Source organism: Anabrus simplex, chromosome 1, assembly GCF_040414725.1.
Source record: "Anabrus simplex isolate iqAnaSimp1 chromosome 1, ASM4041472v1, whole genome shotgun sequence".
Classification (NCBI taxonomy): Eukaryota; Metazoa; Arthropoda; class Insecta; order Orthoptera; family Tettigoniidae; genus Anabrus; species Anabrus simplex.
In genome coordinates, this window is record NC_090265.1 from 829,836,797 (window position 1) to 829,857,331 (window position 20,535).

The following is a 20,535-nucleotide window of genomic DNA, read 5'->3' on the forward strand; positions in this document are numbered from 1 at the left end:
TTTCTAATCACTAGACTGCATGCCAAAAGCCTGGATTCAATTCCAAACCTCTCTGTAGTGTTCATATGAAGTGAGGGCATACAGCACTGTAGAGGGTTATTCGCCCATCAGATGGGGACGTTAAGCCTTGAGGAGGCCCCTTGATGTTATTCAATACAAGTAGGCTATATGTCAACACTAGGTTTCACCCTCTCCCTGCCCCATCACTATCATCCCATATCCAGATGCACAGGTTGCCCATGGGCGTACAATAGAAAAGCCTGCATCAGCCAAGCAGAATATGTTCTCAGACACTCCTGGCACCAAAAGCCATACACAAAAATTAAAATAAAAGTTCTTAGTAAAACACACTCTCCCTTTGGTGTGTCATATTTTGAGAACAGAATGAAACACCAAATAAGGTAGCTGAACACTTCTTACATATAATTCATATCTGGCAAGCTCATACTTATCTGGTAGTTTCTCTGTCTGGCTGCAGCTTTTAAATAATAATAATAATAATAATAATAATAATAATAATAATAATAATAATAATAATAATAATAATCTTATTGGCTTTATGTCCCAATAACTACAGTTTTAAAGACTTTTGGGACCGAGCTCGATAGCTGCAGTCGCTTAATTGCGGCCAGTATCCAGTATTCGGGAGATAGTAGGTTCGAATCCCACTGTCGGCAGCCCTGAAGATGGTTTTCCGTGGTTTCCCATTTTCACACCAGGCAAATGCTGGGGCTGTGCCTTAATTAAGGCCATGGCCGCTTCCTTCCAACTCCTAGCCCTTTCCTGTCCATCGTCGCCGTAAGACCATCTGTGTCGGTGCGACGTAAAGCAACTTGCAAAAAAGACTTTTGGGGACGCTGACACGAGGCTGACGTATGTGAACACCTTCAAGTACCACCGAGTGAGCCAGGATCGAACCTGCCATGTTGAGGTCAGCCGTATGAGCCACTCGGCCACTAGTTAGTTAAAAAACTTAATGTGGTTCGAGGGACAGATGAGGGTATGTCTTTGGTCTGTTACCCATTTCATTTTGTGTTTTTTCTATGTTTTTAATTCATCATACATGTCTTACTGAGGATGACCTAATGCCGGGTTAAAACAAGTCTATTTATGTGTGAAGTTTCATCTTAATTAGATGTAAAATATACAGTACTGATTAGGAGGATTAAAATAGTTCTGTACAATTCTGTAAGTAGTTCAACCGTCAATACAGATTTAAACATGAGATTCATAGTCTGTAAAGTGCATATCTGACGCTCTCCAGAAAACCATACCTTAAGTCGGAAAACCACATTTTTGGTTTATTTTATATTTTGATAGTAGATAAATTTGCGATCATTTTTGTGAAAACCAGAAGCTTTTAGCTTAAAAACTGAACATTTTATGTAACTTTAAACTTGCAAGACAGAATATATTGAATTTTGGTTAGAAAATGGAGTTATTTATAGTATGATGAAATATGTACAAAATATGTACAAAAATACACACATATAGACACACTCTCAAGTTCATAAAAGTATTCACAATACTATGTCCAGATGGTTAATCCACTCAATGGCTTCTTGTGTAGGTTGTGGAGATCTTTCATTAAGACTCTAAACACTCTGAGGGGACATTCGAACAATATTATGATCCATGGTTTGCTGTTTTTCACCGCAATCGCAATGAGGAGAGGACTTCCATCCCCATTTGTTCAGTATTGCTCCGCATCTTCCCTGGCCAGTCCTTATTCTATTCAGTACACAGCACTGTCGTCGAGGTGAATGAAAGCCTGCAGGCTGCTCCCAAGGAGTTTTAATTAAGTAATGATGTGTCAGGGAGTTTTGGCTCTGCCACTGATTGTTCCATGCATCTAGTATTTTGAAGTGATTGTCTTGCAGATTGATTGCTGTTCGCCATGATGGTTGTCTGGACTTTAATCGCTGCGGTAATAATACTGGACAAACTTAATGTATTGGTAACAGTGGGTTGTTTTCAATTATCTTCCATGTGTTCCATGTGTTCAGCAATGACTGAGATCTTCTTAGGGGTGGGGGTGGAATGTTACTTAGAACTGATAGCCAGTGCGTGTTAGTACACTAGTGTCCAAAAGTTAAGCATAATCACTAAACGAGGCCATACCGCCCGATAGGAATGTCAGACAGATTGCTGAACAATCGGAAGCTGACTCACACACCATATGTCACACAACTTGTTCAAAAAAAAAAAAAAGTGTCAGAAAGGCTCTGATAGCTAAGGTGCACCTTTGACAACAACTAACAAAACTTGGCAATGTCTTCCACAAAAAATTTGCTGTTAATAGGGTGTACGGTTACCCCTAACGGCCACACATGCTTCGCAGCGACGTGGCATGCTCTCTATCAGATGGTCCAAGAGCTCTTGTGGCAGTTGATCCCATTCTTCCGAAAGGGCAATGCGAAGGTCTTGGAGGGTCCTTGGTGGAGGCTGACGGGATGCAATTCACCTCCCCAATGCATCCCAGGCATGTTCTATAGGATTCAGATCCGCAGACCTTGCTGGCCAGTCTATGCGATGAATGTCTTCCCCAGCCAGAAATTCATCTACAAGAGCAGCGCGGTGCAGTCGGGCATTATCGTCCATTAAGAGGAAATCTGGACCAACCGCACCTCTGAAGAGACGAACATGTGGTCTCAGTACCTCATCCCTGTATCTCCGAGCATTAACAGTGTTCCTTGGACCACCCAGGAAGATGTGCAGGTCCGTACAGCCATTCAAAATGATGCCGCCCCACACTATGACGCCACCACCACCATACTGGTCCCGTGCTACGATGTTCCTGTGGTTGTATCGGCTACCTGGTTCTCTCCAGATTAACGTGCGATGGGAATTGTTCTGCAAACTGAAGCGGGATTCATCTGTGAAGAGCACATGGCTCCATTCATTCATGGTCCAGTTTCGATGTTGACGGCTCCACAGTAAACAAGCCCGCTTCTGGGCTGGAGTGAGCGGGACGCAAACCGCTGGATGTTGGGCAAACAGCCCTGCTGTTCTGAGCCTCCGGTACACAGTTTGCCAGGAAACGGCAACTCCTGAGATGGCTGCAAGCTCCATCGACAATTGTCTTGCAGGTGCACTCCGATTTTATTGGGCGGTTAAGGCCGGATATCGGTCCTGCTGTGGGCTGGTTACCCTTGGTCGACCTGGTACTGGCCTATAACTAACATCTCCTGTGTCTCGAAATCATCTCCAAAGCCTGGAAATGACACTCTGCAGCACATTCAAGGATACAGCGACTTTGGTCTGTGTCTGGCCTGCTTCCAGGAAGCCAAGTATTCTACCCTGCAAAAAGGGGTTCAAATGGCGTCGTTGTGCCATTATGTTGTCACGTCCACCACGAGGCTGCACTCTGCACACTACAACAGGGCAAACACGACTGAGGGAATATGGGGCGCAGGCACTGGCTGTATTTACCTTGCGGTTACGCCGTTAGTCAAAGCAGGGAACACTCCTTTCCTATACAGAGCAAACATGTAAGGTTGGTAGGTGCATATGTCGTGCAATTTGCGGTCTATTTCCTGTTGGCTTGCTTACTCGTAACTTATGCTTAACTTCTGGACACTAGTGTAGATGGAATACACCCTGTGATGAGGCGCATTGCTTTACTGAGCTCTGTGTCAATTATTTTAGTGTGACCACTGTTTAACCCTGTAGAATAGCAGTATTCTGCAACCGAGTACGAAAGAGCCAGAGCTGTGGATCTAAAGCTGCGTTTACATTAGCGAAACTCCCTTGCGAAAGTCGCTCGGGCGAAACTTAGTCGCTTCGAGTGAAATTTAGCACTACCCAAAACAGAGCGCAATTCAGAGCGAAAAATAGCCTGAAAGCTTCAGTTCTGGTTTTGCAGCCAACATGGAAACTTGTTTTGTCCCTCCAGCCGCTACATTATTTCATCATCATATAGTAGATTAGTGTCATAAAGTAAAATAAATTTCAGTTTTTGTAAGAAATTGAAGTGTGCGTTTTACGTGCCGGTTAGTGTAAGTTCTTCACAATGACCCAAGAATGCTTCAAAATAGGTACTGGTAGGTTAAAAATAGCAATGAAATGACAATTTTGCATTATAAACCAATAGTAATTGCTTACCTGATCCAGTGACTACTTTTATTTTCTTTCGGTCTTTCGCTTCGATATGATCCCAGTAGCGCTTTCATCTTCCCTTTCACTGTAGAAATAGGAAAGTTTAGTTGAGAACTAATTTCCTTCCACGCATCTTCTCTTTTATTGCGATTGAAATAGTTTTTGTTTTTCGGATTACACATAAAATCTCGATTTGTGTAGAGCTCGATGAGCTGCAAGCACTGTTCTTGATTCATGCCTCGCGCAACTATGGGGACCACGTTTACACTGAGCGAAACCGTTTGATGCGCGGACAAAACCAACTGAGCTCCAGCTCACAGCGAGGGTCCTCACTCCGCAATTACTCAGGGGTGAGGGAGCATCTACACTAGGCACAATACCCTCGTAAAATTATTTCGCGAGGAAATTGCGCTTAGTGTAAATGCAGCTTAAGGACCCCAGGTGGTCCCTGTTAACTTCTGTAATATGTTGTTCCAGGTTTTAATTTTAGCTGCTACATTCTTGAGGCATTTTGTATGTCAGTATTCTGTCCAATGTCACCCTTCTCTGAAACTGACTGTAGGATTGTAATTTGCATGTTTGTTCTGAAGATGGAAAGTTGATACAACAGTCTTTTGAGGATTCGGTCAAAGAGAATTACAATAGAGTAAAATAATATATTATTATTGGTCCACCTTTTCAATACAAAATGAAAATTACATAGGGACTAGTTTCGACCTAGTAATAGGTCATCATCAGCCTGAAGTAAATTAAAGCGTAAATATCGAAGAAAAACATAAACAATGTAAACACAAGTACAGTCTTTTTAAAGGAACATACCATGTGGGAATTTGAGTAGAGATATATTAAAAATAATAACTCTTCCAATTGACGAAGCACTGAGCGGAAGTTATGTAAAGTTTGGTGCGCCGTATATTATAAAAGACCACTGTGCACTAAATGATGTAATAAAGAAGAAGAGTAGGTTGAATGCTGGCTTCTTCTTAGCTGTTGTATATTCGAAGAAGATTACGTCGTATTTTATAAGGTATTGAAAGACGTCAAAATACATGGATGTTGGAAAGGCTCTTCATTTTTTGGAACAAGGCAATTGTTGTGCGAGGAGGCTTAGGAAACCAGAGAAGCGCTATATTATGTTAAAAAATAGAGATCCTTAAAAAAGTTCCGTGCGTCGTATAAATTGTGGAAATGGAAATCGAAAAAACTTGGTTCTTAAGCGATAATGTTGTTCATTCAGAGATCAATTGAAAATAAAGAATCGTAACATTGTCTTCTCAAGATGTTTATAAAGTAGAATTAATAGACGATGCGAAGTATGATACTAGGAGAAAACTCTTCTGCTTCTGGAATCTTGAAGGACGATGGATGTTTCACGAGGTGGAATAACATATATGGAGTTAAATAAAGGTGGATATAAATTATGTTTGAAGTATTCATCCAATATCTTCAGATCTGATGTTTATGTTGCTTCAGCTTCGGGGAAGCTTTGGTCTGGGCTATCACAAGGCAATATCATCAGCGTAAATAAATTTCTTGGACTTGGTATTTGGAAGATCGTATGTGTACAAATTAAAAAGGAGTGGAGCCAGCACAGATCCCTATGGGAGCCCGTCATTTATTTTGTGCACACTACTTGTAGAGTTTTCTGAAAATACTTGGAAATACCTATTGCTTAGTTTATTGACTATTAGAGTGGTTAGTTTCTGACAAGGGATGACACTAATGAATTTGAACAGCAGTTTGTCATGCCAAACGGTATCATACGCAGCAGTTAGATCTAAGAAGACACTCATGCTTATCAACTTCTTCTCAAAGCCATTTTCGATATGAGTTGCTACTGCTAACACCTGTTCCTCGCATCCTCTTCCTGGTCTAAATCCAGCTTGTTCTATAGGAACAACCTTTTTGATGGCTGAGGAGATTCTATTGTGAATCACTCTCTAGCAGCGTGAATGTGACACTAAGGAGTGCAATGAGGTGGTAGTTTTCAACTTTTGAAGGGTCTTTGTTTGGCTTTAGTATAAGTATAGCAATGTAGCAATGATCGTGGTTTTCTTGGATAGTGGAGGCAGATAACCTGTTTCTACAATGTTGGAAAAGAAGGTTTTTAACCATCTGACAGTAGCTGGACCACAATGTAACAGAAATTTGGGGTAAATGCCATCAAAACCTGCTGCCTTTCCAGGTTTCATGCACTTCAATAGCTTCTATAGTCTCTACTAGTTGAAATGGGGCAGAGAACTCAGATGATTGTGGAGCTAAAAATGGAGTACAGTACTCCGATAATATATTAAGGCTCTAAGAAAATCTGACAGTTTCACTGGATAAATATCAGCTTTGCGTATAAAAATAATTTTCATAAATATTTCAGTTTTATTCTCTGGAAATTAAATATGTATGTAAACATGTTCAAAATTTGAAAAAGGAAGTTTTAGTCTTACAGCAATCATATACGCGGAAGTTCTGTCTTAATAATAATAATAATAATAATAATAATAATAATAATAATAATAATAATAATAATAATAATAATAATAATAATAATAATAATAATAATAATGTTGGATATTTTAAAAGACTGTTCTGAAACTACACACAATCTGTATCCAATTAATGATTTGCATTACTAATTTATCTTGTATCCTGTAGTAACAACACTGTATTGCTGCTCATTTTTCTGGAATGTTCTTAATTACGTATGGCTTTTCCATTTGCAAACACAATCTGTCTTGCTACTTGGCCCAGGTTCAGCGGCCTTTATGTCGCCTGGCCGTTGGCACAACAAATCCCTTGTTTCTGCTGAGCAGTACTCTCGAATGTTGTAGAACAGGTATTTAGTCCTTTCTGCAGTCATGCCTTTTACTTCCAATTCTTAGGCAGGGTCTGAGGAAGATTATCTGCCTTGCAAATCTTCGCAATTACAGCTGGATAGTCCCTTTTTTTTTTTGTTGACAAGTAATGACCACAGGCATATTCTTTTTCATAGTAAAATGAATGAAAGATGTGATCTAAGCAACCATGTTGCTAGTCATACATATTTATTAACAGCTCACCAGTTCCTTTTCCACTGATGACAGTGGTGGTGGTGGTGGTGGTGATTATTGTTTTACGAGGAAGTACAACTAGGCAACCATCCTCCCGCTGATGACAGCTTTGTTAAGTTTTGACTCAGGGTTGCTATCTTAAATGACCGAGGCAGTATGTATCAAAGAAGAAGTACATGCCACGGGGTACTTACTTTTCTTGAGACCAAATTGTTCAGTCACAAAAAAATTTGTATGACCCACTGGCAGAAAAGAAAGTTATTTCTTAATGTAAACCTGACAAACCTCTCCAAATGATGTTATTTTTATTTTGTGTGACATAGTTGTCAGTATTAAGAAACACATCACAACACTATGACTGGGCTCCTGTGCAAGCAGTCCATCATAGTTAAAATTACCAGTTATAAAATATGCAGCCCAGTAAATGTCTATAACTGTAACAATACATTATCTTGATGCACAAGCTGGTTATTTCATATTTTGGTACAAGAAGACAATGCAGGAACTTCATTTAAGAAACTATACCTTAAGTCGCCAATGTTAAATTCCCATTGCAGCTTAAGGTATGATTTTGTTAGACTGCACAGCTTGTTACCAAGGTTATTTTGAAAACTTTCCCGTATGGTCACATCACTGTCACTCCTTTCATCACGTAGTTCAAGGATCAGGCCAACAGATGGCACTTAAATCTAAAAGTCTATATTTCTCGCCCTTCCTGTCTTTTTTCTCGTTGTGTTAAATTTTGTCACGTGACTTAAGGTCTAGTTTTCTGGTGAGAATCATGTATGGGGACAGAAACGTATGCCAGAAGATTGGGGAAAGGGAATAATAATACCAGTCTAAAGAAGGGGAACAGAAAAGTATGTGATAACTATAGAAGAATCACACTCTTATCACAAGTGGCAAAAATACTCAAAAGAATATTAGTGAGGAGAATGAGAAGAAAGGTAGAAAGAGAGCTGCAAGAGGAAGAGTAGGGCTTCAGAAGGGAAAGATCTACAGTGGAGCCAATCTTCAGCATGAGCAATTAAGGGAAAGAGTTGGGAATATGGAAAGGATCTGGTCACGACATTCATACATTTAACAAAGGCATATGATGGTGTTCCCAGGGAGGTTTTGGAAACCACAGTTAAAAAGAGACTAAGTACACAAACTGTAGAAATGGTGTAAGCAATGTACAAAAACTGTGTCGGCAGTGTACAGACTCTGTTTGAAAAGACAGAATGGTTTAGAAATGAAACTGGACTATGGCAGGGGATAATGCTGTCACTTTTTTTTATTTCTAATGGTTATGGACGAAACTGTAAAGGAGACAAATGAAGCATATGGAAATAGGAACTGAAGTTATTACTATTTGCAGATGATATTGTGGTCTGGGGAACAAACAGCAAAGAAGTACAAGAACAATCTGATGCACTGAACAAGAATATTGAAAAGTATGATATGAAAATCAGCGCAGAGAATAGCAAGACCATTATGATATCAAGAGGAGAAAGACAAGGGAACGACATTGTGAAAATTGGGGGTCAAAACCTTGAAATTGTTGACAGGTTCAACTACTTAGGAACTGAATTAATGCAAAATACATGGCTAGACGTGGAGATTAGAAAGAGGGTGCAACAGGGCAATGCATTCTACCAGAGTGTAAGAAACCTTGCTTGGAATAAGGAAGTACCAACGAAGTGTAAAGAGATTATGTACAAAATGTATTACTGTATACACCCATATTGAACTATGCAGCTGAGACCTTGACAATGACAAGTAGGGAGGAGAGTAGAATTCAAGCCAGTGAAATGAAATACCTAACAAGTACGATAGAAATGACTGATTGAGAAACGATGATATGAAGAAAGACGGAATGGAAAATCTAAATGTGAGAATTGATAGCAGTAAACTAAGATTGTTTTGACATGTCAAGAGGATGGAGGAGGAAAGAATACCAAAACAGATGACGGAGACAAAGTTCGAGGGAAAGAGAGTGAAAGGGAAACCTAGAACTAAGTGGATCAATTCAATAAAGAGAAGTGCAAAAGAAGGAGCCCAGACTGGGACAAAATGACAGAAGAGGAATGGTGGAAGGAGAGAGGAATGTGGAGAAGTGCCATAAATGCCCCAATCTGGCCCAAGCAGGGTAAGGAGGAAGAAAACAACTATTTCCTCAGGAAAGTAACTACTTAAATGATAAGAAAAGCAATCAGTTTGAGAGCCCAGAAGCAAGCAGTATGAACCATGAATGAAGAATGTGAAGAACTTTCCAAGATGCCATCAGAATTATGCCAGCGAGGGCTTTGTGACAGCAAGCAGTAGTGTTGTAAGAGGTTTTTTTTTTTTTTTTTTTTTTTAAAGGCCAACTACTGTATATACTGCATGGTTCTTAACTCTTGCAGGTTTCCTTCTTAGCTCAGCACTCCTTTATCCTCGCACTGTGAATTTCTTTTCGTTTCCAAGTTCATTTCACCCCTACTCCATGGCACAGTGTTTTGGCTGTTATTGACAGGAGAGCATTTGATATTCTGATCACCATTCTATACTTATGTCTGTTGTAGATCTCACTGGGGTCAATTTCTAGTTGTCCTAGGTCTTTTCTAACTAGTCTTGTCCACTTGGCATTGGCTGCTTTCCCTTTAGAGATGGTGCTGAAGAACTCTTGAGGTGAATTTGGTTGTCCATCCTGACTACAAGACCGTAAAAGATTAGTCTCCTCTTTCTCATAGGTGTTGTAATGCTCTCTAGTTGTTGGTAGAGTTCCTTGTTAAACCTGATTATGTATTTACCTTCCTTTCTGATGGGGCCCATTATTTTTCTCAGGCTCTTTTGATCTTTTAGTTCCAGTTTTTAGAGTTGTCCCTTTCTGACCATATTCAGAATGGATGATAGTTGAGGTCCAATCCAATCAGTTGGTAGTTTTCCTGTCACCCAGATGTTAGCTTGGTCTTGAGAATACTTTGGATTGACTCCTTGTCTGTATGTTTCACGATTCCACGATGATGCCATCTTCACCTGCCGCTCTGTTAGATTTGAGTTCTGAAATGATCTTCTGGATCTCCTCCTTAGTTGATGGTAGGGAATCTGGGTTAGTAGTGTTCTTGATTCGAAATGTAGTTTCTCCTCAGGTTCCTTGAATCAATGAAGTTGTTGAAATACTCTGATAGGGCTATGGTGCAATCCTTATTGTTCAGTTTTGACTTCCCGTGTGGTCCATAGAGGTGAAGTGTTAGAGCCAAGTACGGGGAGTTTCTGGGATATGAAAGTTTGGTGCAGGTCTCTGGTGTTGTTCATCTGGAAGTCTTTCTCCACTTGGTCGATGATCATCTTGTTATACTGCCTCTTGGTGTTTCTGATAATTCTAGCAGTAATTTTCTTGATTGTGAAGGTTAATTCAAGGTTAACCATACTTTTATTATAATTCCATTTGAGCCCTGCTTGCCTTCTTTCTTCAACTGTCTTGTTGCATGATGTCCACCATGGGTGTTAGTTCCTTCTGGTGGCTATCACAGCATCTGTCAGTGCCTTGCAGTTGTGGCCAACCACTTCTGTCCTCAATAGCTACAGTCTTGGTGAAGTTGACATTGCCTATCAGCTTGGCCAGGTTAAATCTTTGAATTTTTGACTTGTTGCAGTTGTTTGTTATTATCAGGAATACATTATTTCCCCAGTGCCATAGTTAGTCTGTTTTGCAATGTCTTCACTACCACCCACTTCAGTTTCCAAGAGTGAATGTTTTGAGTGTTGCTATGAGATCACCATTGATGCTGGTTATTGTGAGTTTTTAAGAGCATGATTTGGAAGAACATTTGTTTTCAGACCTGCGCTCTATAGCCGTACATCTGACGAAGAGATGTTGATGACATGGTGGCATGGTAAACATCAATTATACATTTCTTACGAACTTTTGAACAGCCTGCATCAAGCATTAAGTGTACTATGGCGACTGAACATGGAGCATGTTCGCCTTTCCTGCACGAGTTAGTCTCTAGAAAGTCTGATGTCAGTTTGAGACTTTGGATTTCTGCAAGCCCACGTATACAAATCGATGTCTTCATGGGTCCTCTCACCACCATTCTTGCCAAAAACATGCTATCCTTAACACATTAATCAAATGAGCAAGGGTACTATGTGTAAAGGATAAGATACGTGGTGAATTTGAGTTCTTGACTGTAGGTAGAGTATTTTCATTTGAACAGAAGAGTCTCGACATACAGAGTTGGTTCTGATATGGTTTAATTTTGACAATATCCCATGGGGAAGATCAAGATTAGAAACCATTGCTGTGACCAATGGCTTATCACGAAATACTGGAGGAATGATTTTTCCAGTTATGCAACCACTGTTGAACCACACTGAAGTTCTTATCAACTAGCCTCTTAGCTGTTTGCAGTGGAGTATGTTTTGACTGTAGCCTGTTGATACACGCATCATTTATGCCAGCATGAATTAATTAATACAACTACCGCCATGAGGAGGCTGCCACAAGGATAAAGTAAGGCAACTACAAAATATTATGTCTTCCAAGTCATTGGTGAATTTGCTAAAACGTGCCAGACAGAAATAACAATCACAAGGCTCAGAAATAAAGAAAGAGTTTGATTAAAACTTAGCTTATGGTATTCTCTAATGAGGGCAATTTACCTACGAAGATGTGATAGGGCAATGGGGCTTAAAACTGGAAGCCAGTGTTGCTGCCGACTTAATTGTTCCAGAAATCAACTGAAAAATGTTGTTAATTTGGACATCAATCTTCGCATAAGGGGGCTGTTTAGCCATATGGGAACATATTATTCATGCACAGAGAATAAGGCCAATAACTGAGAGCTGCTGCACTGGAGCCCCACATAGTTCTGCACAGTTTCTGCAGGATGGTATGACATGAGCTTTGCAGCAATCTTCATCAGATGATATTTGAAGGAAAGAGTTTTATCCAGAGTGTCACCCAGGTACTTGGGATATCTACTATGCTGTAAAAGGGTATTATTCATACTGGTTTGGAGTCTCCATTTGCAAAAGAATTTCCAATAATACTTAGATCAGCCGAGAGTATTTCCTTGGTAGTGGCAATGCTCACATCCTTTGTCACTATTGCCCAGTCATCAGCTTATCTGTACTTCTTCGAATATGCTGTAGGCATGTTAGCTATATACAAACTGAATAAGAGTTGGGAAAGCATACAGCCTTGTGTAAAACTACGGTTCAGTTCCTTATGCCCACTAACTACACTGCCCTTGATGATGCTAAACATTCTCTTCGTCAACATGCTATTGACGAGAAGGGCTACTGTCTGCCATGGAATCACTCTCACCAGTTCGTATACGAGACTCTCTCTATACAGTGTTGTATGCAGCCTTGAGATCAATGAATGCACCATGTTTTAAGGCATTGCTGGTACCCTGCCCCTACGTATGTTGTTAGTGAAACAATTTATCAGTACAGCTCAGCTAGTCTGAACCCTCTTTGCTGTGTGGGAATCTTCAAGTAGTTTCAATGTAATTCTGTTCAGAAGTTGTTCCACTAACTTATAGCATATGCTCAGAAGAGCATCTGGTCTGTAGCACTTGGGTCTATCATTGGGTTTGACAGGCTACAGAATAGTAATGATTTTTGTTTACTTCAATCAAAAAGGTAGCTTACCAGTCTGTTTTATCACTATTCATTTTTCTCAGAAGAGACCCTACCTTTCTAGTACAGTTTTTGAAGTCCATGAAGTCCACTCTCTGTCCATTTTTTACTTTGGGCACTGCCCAAACTCTAAAGCAGCTTGTCAGCAATTTCCTTACCTCCAGTGTAGGTATACTCCTCGTAAAGATTCTCATGTCAGTCCAACCAGGAATATATTCCTTCCTGTAACCTCTAGGAATGCTTTTTGGGCAATACCTACTACAACACCAACAAATCTGCCATAATTCTCACAGGTGGGAGGAAACTATTGGATGTAGGCCTACTTTTCAAGGTCACTTAAGAAACCATTCCAATTAGCTTTCTTGAAATTCCATCACAGGTGGTTAGGAAGATAAGTTACTAAAGGTATTTGAGCACCAATTTAGGGAAGAACAGGACGATGCTGGCTGTGAGGAAAATCGGGAAGAACTTTGTGAATAACTGGTAGAGGTTGAGTCAGACTATCTGTGGACAGAAAACACAGGTTGGGATTGTTTCCATGTAGCAGACCTGAATGTGACTATCCTTTGCACCAAAGATAAGCCCAATGATACAATCATTCACCATAAATATAATTTGTATTGTACTTCCAGTTTTCGTGGTAGCTGTTGAAATTACCCAAATAAACAGAAGAAGAGAAGGATAAGGATGTCGCTGGAGAATGAGAGCTGGTGGCTTATAGATGTTGCTGATTGTGATATGAGTTTCCTTTCACAAAGTAAATGTTTACTTTGTCAAAGTGAGCACGTCAATACAGAACGAAATTTATATAATGTAATGAGTTTCCTGAATAAAGAGCTGTCAATCTAAGTCATTCAGTAACATATTTGAAAGATTTGGATTTGCTTATGCCTTTTACATTCAGCTGACAGAGTCGTATGCTTGGCCCATGATGTCTAGTGAGTTCATCCTGACAAGGATCATTTAACCAAATTTTGCCTGCCTGGTGGCCAGGATCGTTAAGGAGTGAAGTCTATATGGCCTGACTCTGTGGTTAGCCAGTATACAATACTAGATTGTGTGCCGAAATCCTAGATTTAGTTCCAAATTTCTCCACCGTGTTCATTTGGAGCGAGGGCATAAGGCACTGTTGATGGCGATTTGTCTGTTGGATGGGGACGTTAAGCCTTGAACAGACCCCATGGTGTTATTCAACTGGAGTAGGCTATGTGCTGACATCAGGTTTCACCCTCTTCCTACCCGCCTGGTGGCCATGATCATTAAGGCATAAAGTCTAAATGGTCTGGCACCATGGTTAGACTGTTCCGAGTCCCGTTGGTTGAAAAAAAAAAATCACCATCAGAATGTTGGCTGGCAGGGTAGGAGAGGTGGCACTCAATTTCTAATCACTTTAATGCGTGCCTAAAGCCTGGATACAATTCCAAACCTCTCCACAGTGTTCATATGGAGTGAGGGCATATGATGCTGTTGTCATTCGTCCGTCAGATGGGGACATTTCTCTCTGAGCAGACCCCTTGGTGTTAACTGACAGGAGTAGGCTACGTGCTGACACTGGGTTTCACCCTCTCCCTATCTCATTATCATAATCATCCTACGTCTACACGTGCAAATCACCCATGGGCATCAAATAAAAAGACCTGCAGGCGAGCCAAACATTCCTTGGACACCTCCAGCAAGAAAAGCCATACAATAAACAAACAAACCCTCTCCCTACCTCATTATCATCCCCTCACACCCAGACTTGCAGGTCGCCCATGGGCATCAACTAGGAATATTCAGACAAGGTCTCCCAGGAGGCTACAGGAAATCAATCAATCAATCAATCAATCAATCAATCAATCAATCAATCAATCAATCAATCAATCAATCAATCAATCAATCACTCGCCAAGTATTCATCAAATGTGATATGGCCGAGAGATTGCAAAAATAGTTTATGTGTTGTTTGAGTCAACAGTCCATAGACTGGTTTGATGCAGCTCTCCATGCCACTCTACCCTGTGCTAACCTTTTCACTTCTACATAACTACTGCATCCTACATCTAATCTAATCTGTTTGTCATATTCATACCTTGATCTACCCCTACCTTTCTTACAACCTACACTTCTACACATCCCTCAAAAACCAACTAAACAAGTCCTGGGTGTCTTAAGATAACTTTCTCTTTTCTTCTGATAAAATATTGTCAAATCATTCTCCTCTCACCAATTCAAATCACTACCTCTTCATTCGTGATTCAATCTATCCATCTCACCTTCAGCATTCTTCTGTAAACAACGGATTTCAAAAGCTTCTATTCTCTTTCTTTCTGAGCTAGTTATTGCCAATGTTTAACTTCCAGGCGAAAGTCTTCAAAACCGTATTTCTAATTCCTATATCACCAAGCTTGATAGCTGCAGTCGCTTAAGTATGGCCTTTATCCAGTATTGAGGAGATAGTGGGTTTGAACCCCATTGTCGGCAGCCCTGAAGATTGTTTTCCGTTGTTTCCCATTTTCACACCAGACAATGCTGGGGCTGTACCTTAATTAAGGCCATGGCCACTTCCTTTCCACTCCTAGCCCTTTCCTGTCCTTTTGTTGCCATAAGACCTATAGACCTATCTGTGTTGGTGAGACATAAAGCAATTCGTACCAAAAAAAATATCAGTGTTCGAAGTGAGCAAATTTTTCCATAAGAAAGGACTTCCATGCTTGTGCTAGTCTCCATTTTATATTCTCCTTACTTCTGCCATTGTTATTCTACTACCCAAGTAATAATATTCACCTACTTAAAGACTTTATTTCCTACTCTAATATTTCCTTCAACACCTGACTTTGTTTGACTGCAGTCCATTACTTTATTTTGGATTTATTTAGTTTCATCTTGTACTCTTTCTCGAAGACTGTGTCCATACCAATCAGCAATTTCTCCAGATCTTTTGCAGACTCTAATAAAATACCAATACCATTGGCAAATCTCAGGGATTTGATTTCCTCTCCTTGGATTGTGATATTCTTCCTAAAATTCTCTTCGATTTCCTTTACCGCCTCCTCTATATAGACATTTATCGTTTAACCACCAATATGCTGATGTTCAGTTCAGTACTGGAAATTCTAAGGGGCACCATGAGCAGGAATCAGGATACATTACTCTAATATTTCCTTCAACACCTGACTTTGTTTGACTATTTCTTGAGACAAAATTTAATGAAGTGACATACATCTTAAGCTTAAGGAATTATCGCAAATTTCTCCACCTACAAGTTTGGCTTTTCTGTCATTATATGCATACGTTATGGATAGGATTAGTAACATTCTTGGAACCTACAATATCACCATAGCTGAGGCTAATATTGCTGCCTACAGAATTAATTTTCTTTAGGAAACAACATATGAAAGAATAACTTATTGAGAGTAAGGGAAAGATATGGTAATTGCATTTATTGTTTAAGAAAAGAGCAAACATCTGGTAGAGACAAGCATTGGAAAACAAGCAATTAAAATTGTTGTATAAAAACATGACTGTATTCTAAATGCTGCAATCTCGGGAACCAATGGATCAAGCAGGACGGTTTGAAACAAACTGGATTAACTCGGAGAAAGAAATGTTGCATCATCGTTACAGTTCATAAATGTGATGGATGACACCACGAGGGCAGTAAAAGCAGTTAATGGGGTACAAGAACGAACACAATGTTGTTTGTGATGCTCTGTGTGTGTGTGTAGGCAGGCTATAACATACAGTTGAGACTTTATGAAGATGGATGAAACCGAACACACTCAGTAGAAACAACATTTCTGAGAAGCATGTTACAGGTGACAGGGAAAGAGAGTGATTTAACAGCACGAGAACTGTGCCTACAATTTTAAAGTAGCTTAAGATACAGTCTGGAGGACAAAGCTGAAATATAAACTTAAGATCTACAGTGCATGATTTCTTGCTCATCAGACATGTGTGAAGATTCGGTAACGTAAGAAATCACACTACAAGCAATCTAAATTTATGCCTCTTCCAAGCAGCGGCCTAATTACGACCTCCTAAGTATATATTAATGACCAGATAGAAAAGCTGAAGAATACTGAAGGCATCAAGGTCAGCATGTTTGCTGATAATGCAGTGATTTAGACACTGGCAAACAACAGGTGCATTACAGCAAAAACAGCAACTAGATGCAACAATAAATGGTTCAGTTAATGAACTTTACAACAGGGCAGAAGAAGAATTAACCATCAGCAACTAAATACCAATGTCCCAGGTCTTCTCTCTCAAACAAAGTACTCGTAATACAGATTTGAATGGAAAGTGTATCATGAGTTGTTAGAAAAGTGCCTGATAAACAACATACTTAGGTGTGGTTCTGGACAACAAACTAGACCCGAAAGTACAATTGCATGGAACTGCTTATTAAGCAAACAAATGACCTGGTTTAATGACGAGACTGGCAGGAATATCCAAGCAGGACAAACCAAACATAACTTACAACATGTACATCAAAACTAAAATAAAGTATGGAAGTGAAGTTGTGGTCACAGCAAACAATGCAAAGCTGGATGTCATGCAAAGAATGCAGTCTCACACTCCAAAATTAAATTCTAGAGCTGTGAAGACAACACCAACCGGTCACGGCTCTTCAGCAGGATATGCAAAATCTTTATCAAGCAAGAAATGCAAAAACAAACAGCAATAAGCTTCCCAAAGAGATAACTGGATTCACCTTGAAAATAAGCACACTGTGATTCAAATAACCATCACAACATTTAGAATAATTCTCAAGTCTCAAGAACCATACCTAAATCTCCTCCCATGACTTCAAGGAGTCAGAAGTTCAAATCAAATTCTGAAATACCTAAAATGTCTCCAGCATTTGTCTGGTGTGAAAATGGGAAACCACAGAAAACCACCTTCAGGGCTGCTGATAGTAAGGTTCGAACCCATCATCTCCCAAAAGCAAGCTGTTAGCTATGTGACCCAAACTGCGCAGCCACTTGCTCGGTAGAAAGAAGAATGTAAATTATGAAAGCAAAGTTAATCTTCAGTTACAGAGCTTATACAGAAAACCAATGGCACTGTAACAGAGGACAATAATTACAGTAGTTTACATTGGCAGAGCTGATAAATTATTTGGAACGTTGTGATAAAACATGTAGGAACTCTGATCGCAGGGGAAGGAGAGGAGGTGGGGAAGCAGAGGAGAAGGAGCATCTGAGGAATTCCAAGAGAGGCTGTCTTCTGCCATGTATGGATTTACCGATGACTGAACACTAACGTCTCATCCCTAAAAAAGAATCTAGCTGTTATCTTCATCTCATCAATACCTCCCATCAGAAGTGAAAATGGAATTAAAGAACTCAACAGTTATTACAAAGGATCTAAATCCGATGCAGATATACTTGACAAGACATTCAAAATTATACGGCAGTTGTCGCATAATTCAAACAACGCAATGCCTCTCCTAATTATAATAGGACTCGATTCCTACATAATTCTGGAATTCATTAAACCTACTCCGAACAGGTCCCCGATCTTTGAGGGTTATACCGCTATACGGTATATGTAATATGCATGTTTTTACGAACCATTTAGTAACACAACGCACCCCAATTCATCATATACCTCAGATTACAACCGTACATTAATTAATCGAGACTCTTGCATCTCTATTCGGAATAAATATGTAAGATGTATCCCAATGAAGATATTAACCTGTCAAGTTTAATAATGAAGTAACTTATACTGGCAAATAGTCTCCATTATTTACTGAATTTCGTGTGACAACCTATATGAAAAAAGATAAACAACTTGTGTGATGAATAGACAACTCATCAGCAGAAAAATATTACAATAATAAACACCAGATCTGCCACTAAATTCCCAAGACACTCAGCAATCTACCTCCAATACTAACAATCCATTAAATCAACGATAAATAAGGCGAAAAATTACAATCGCTTAAGTTCGAATCCAGCTTTGACATTTCGCCAACACCTGGGAAGTCTGACAGATACGGTATCAATATAACCAAGCAGCACCACTACGTATACGTGTACTGCATAATCAAGCACATCAATACGAACTTAAAGCATCTCAGCTTACCTGAATAGAACAAGAGTTCATATTAAATTAATTTCTTAACAAGATTCTTTCTTCAATTCATTGTAGATGTGTAAAACTGTCAACATGTAACAAAAAATGACAGCTTCTTTCACAACACATCATGAGCTGTAAGCTCCCGAGTCAAGGAGCATTGTAAAACGATGTATCAGTGTGTAAATATATCCTCTTTGGTGTAAAAGCTGGCGATCTGGCTCGTTGCTGACGATAGATCGACGACGACGGTGGCCATAGAAGATACACACAAATACACATGAGGAACGTCGCGTCCACAGATATGTGGTAATCCAAATGCTATTACAGTATCATTTCCAACACACTATAAAAAAAAAAAAAAAAAAAATCCGAACTGATTTGTGTCAGGGCATGCTGCAAGTTCAGACGTAGAATACGTCCCGCGATAGGAACACTGTCGATAAATACGTACCGGTAGTATGTAGCCTAGATACGGTACGGTATTTTACTTATTAATTCTAAACAAATTTACGCATCCTCGTGACAATTTTGATGTATAATGGACCTGTGCTATGATGATGATGATAATAATAATAATAATAATAATAATAATAATGTTATTGACTTTACGTCCCACTAACTACTTCGTTAAGGTTTTCGGAGACGCCGAGGTCCCAGAATTTAGTCCCACAGGAGTTATTTTACGTGCCAGTACATCTACCGATGGGAGGCTAACGTATTTGAGCACCTTCAAATACCACCGGACTGAGCCAGGATCGAACCTACCAAGCTGGGGTCTGAAGGCCACTGTCTCAACTGTCCGAGCCTCTCAGCCCAGCTCTGTGATATGAGAAATAATAGAGGTACATATGTAGGGCAGTAGATATGCTCGACTGGGACTCAGTAGCGCTGAAACCTACCTCATGACGCTCGGTTTCCTTAATTTTCGAGATGCTCCCGATAAGTCTAATGCCATTCAGCATTGATTATTTTGGACTTTTTGGAATTCTTACAAGCTGCTCTATCCTCTTGAATGCGTTTTCACCGGGCAAGTTGGCCGTGCGGTTAGGGGCACGCAGCTATGAACTTTCAACTGGAAGATAGTGGGTTAGAACCCCACTGTCGACAGCCCTGAAGATGGTTTTCCATTTTCACACCAGGCAAATGCTGGAGCTGTACCTTAATTAAGGCCACAGCTGCTTCCTTCCCATTCCTCTCCCATCGTCGCCAAAAGACCTATCTGTGTCAGTGCAACGCAAAAAAAAAAAAAAATCCCGAATAAATATTTTCCAACAAGCGTCCTTATCCAATCGACTCATCTCACAGGTACCCGCCCCTGAGGTCTCCCTCCTGGTATCTTCCCTTCTACCATCATCTTCTCCATGGCTTCCTTCCTCTTTGAAATACGGCTTAAGTATCTCAAAAATGCTATGTGATTTTCTCCTCTCCTTGACTCCGATCTCCTCAAGAACTGAAGTATTGGCTCGGTGTTACATCCATGATATGCGTACGACTTGGCGATAGCCCCACATTTCTAGCATGTCTATCTTACTTCCTCTCAGCTGTTTTAACTGGTTTTGCCTCAGTGGCGTATGTGGTAATCTGAAATATCAGCACATTTACCAGCTTCAGTTTCATATTCTTGGTGATGATCCAGTCCCTCCATATCTTGCAGAGTTTGGCAGTCGCCATGTGGGCCAGGGCAAGGTGTCTTCTTATCTCATCCCAGCAGT

General features: G+C 40.0%; 1 protein-coding gene across 2 annotated transcripts in view; it reads right to left on the bottom strand.

The window, feature by feature from the left end:
- LOC136857595 (uncharacterized) overlaps positions 1-18,967 on the bottom strand; it is a 39,512-nt gene extending 20,545 nt beyond the window's left edge. Inside the window, exon 1 of one of the 2 annotated variants that reach the window (XM_067136376.2) lies at positions 18,830-18,967. The gene's annotated coding sequence lies outside the window, so the exon portion shown is untranslated. Of the gene's footprint in view, positions 1-18,439; positions 18,505-18,829 lie in introns of those variants that run through there. The other variant, XM_067136377.2, reaches the window with a different exon arrangement.
- Positions 18,968-20,535: the final 1,568 nt, after the last annotated feature.